This window comes from Ruditapes philippinarum, unplaced genomic scaffold, assembly GCF_026571515.1.
Source record: "Ruditapes philippinarum isolate M1 unplaced genomic scaffold, ASM2657151v2 ctg10591_1_1_1_1, whole genome shotgun sequence".
Classification (NCBI taxonomy): domain Eukaryota; kingdom Metazoa; phylum Mollusca; class Bivalvia; order Venerida; family Veneridae; genus Ruditapes; species Ruditapes philippinarum.
In genome coordinates, this window is record NW_026866548.1 from 2,652 (window position 1) to 4,920 (window position 2,269).

At 32.0% G+C, this 2,269-nt stretch overlaps 1 non-coding gene across 1 annotated transcript; it reads right to left on the minus strand.

Annotated features, from left to right (window-relative positions):
- Positions 1 to 1,621: 1,621 nt before the first annotated feature.
- Trnah-gug (transfer RNA histidin (anticodon GUG)) lies at positions 1,622 to 1,689 on the minus strand. Its single transcript has one exon. It is a non-coding gene; the product is annotated as a tRNA-His (tRNA).
- Between the last annotated feature and the right edge of the window lie 580 nt (positions 1,690 to 2,269).

The following is a 2,269-nucleotide window of genomic DNA, read 5'->3' on the forward strand; positions in this document are numbered from 1 at the left end:
GTATTTCGAGATTCGAAATATCGATATAGGTATAAATAAAGGTGAAGTCTAAGAAATATTTCAACCAAGTTTTTCAAAAAGGCCTTTTTGAGAAAGAAATACAGATGTTTCCAAAAAAATAAGTTGCACAATTCTCATATACGCCATGGAAACTCAACTTAAGAACAACAATATCGTGTTTAATGTAATGGAAACGAAATGCTAACCTTTAAATTTGCTCTGACATGACAATTCATCCGTAAAGTCTAAGCAGTCAAATGTCCTATCACACCAATTCACTTCCGGTATTAAAGAATCAACGACGCATTTCATCTCGGGAACCTTTTTTTCATGCCTTTTAGAGAGGTTACCTTCAACTGACGTTTAAATGAAAATTAAAATCATTTAAACAAATTTAGGCATATCATTTGAATAATAATATGAAAAATGATCGGAAATGTTGTTGCTGTTTGACTTTACATAGTTATTATATAACATCAACGCAATACTTGTCATGTGTAGTTTAAAAATTGATGTTACACACATATTTAATTTTTATTGACACATGCATTCAATTTTCTTTGAATGACGATTAATCGAATAAAAATTTCGACATGGAAAAGAAAACAGCATCTTCAAGGAGTAATACATTTATTAGTTCTATTATAAGTTTTGACAGACAAATATCAAAATTATGTAAACAAGAGGGTCATGATGGCCCTTATATCGCTCAACTGATAAGGAAGGCCAATTCCGTTTTGTTTGTGCTGTGTGACCTTTGTTTTGACCACAGATGACCAAAACAACCTTTCTGACTAAGTTTCAGGTTATTTGGTTCACAACAGTAGCATTTAATGTGTAAAATGTTTTACCATATAAGGGCTATGTTTTTTAGTATCTGAATACAAGTGTACCATATTCAAACTTGACCTGATTTGAAATCGTTATAACAACAATTCTGACAAATTTCAATGATATTTTATCTGGAACAGAAACCCCTAAAGTGTAAACAGGGTTTTCTAATTTTAAGGCTGTATGGCCTAGTTTTTGACCCCAGGTAATCCATATTCGAACTTTACCTAGAAATCGTAGACAAATTTTCAAACATCGAAGAATATGTAAAATATGAACTGCAACTATTTGTCCATATTATATGTCATTATTAAAATATATGCATTTATTTCTTATTGAAAAAGAAAACAATGACTGACCCTTTATAGAAAATAAATTTATTATTACAAATAATGCTTTTTTTTACCTACACTATTGATAAATCTTCATTTGAGCATTATATTTATGTTATAAAACCATAAAATATTGAGTGACAGGATTTTTAAATAAATGGCTGATATGATATGACTCACTGGATGCTATGTAAACTAAGCTTTAGCTTCTGTAGATTGAGAAAAAAATCTTAATTTTTACCATGTTGGTAGTTTGACACTCAGGATCACGGTAGTAAGCCACATTGAATTCAACAGAGCACTGTTCAACCACTGCATCGTTTCTGCGCAGGCTGTCAACCAGTTTACCAGTACTAGTTGCCATCACTTTTGCAAGAAACTTCTGTACATACCATAGCAGCGGTACAGTGCAAATGATCGTAGACAGGATTTCATGATCAATCACAACGAAAGTGATCTGGACCTTCCGGGAATCGAACCCGGGTCGTCCGATTCACAGTCCAACGCTCTACCTATTGAGCTAACCGGGCGGCTACTAACGTATCACCTATTAGTCAACTCTTGCTATATATACTGCATTTATTTGAAACATGATTGGGATAAGGAAGATTTATAATTTTATTTTTAATAACATAAATATTTTCTTCATATCTTAATTAACTATAAAAAATAATAATTAAAAAATCTCATTTTTTTTTGTTCTTAATGCAATACTTTATTTATTCTTATTAAATTGCATAACGGTAATCAATCTTTCCTTGGGCAGGGTCAATGTTTACCCTTGGGCTTTTGTTTGAATGACCTTGGTAGACATCCACTAGACATCCACTAGAATATACTTCATGCCAAATATCTAAGTTCTATTGTTTTGTGATTTTCACAAAAAAATTATTTTAGTTTAACTATATATAGTTGGTGCCAAATTTGACGCTGGGGCTTTTATTTGAACACACTTGAAACTTGGTAGACACCTTTTTGAAAATGATTCATGCCAAATATCTAAGCTCTAGCTCTTACGTTTTACAAGAAGATTGTTTTTAGTTTTTACTTTATGTATAAAATGAAAATCAAAGACCCCCGGGGCGGGGCCATTTTTGACACTAGGG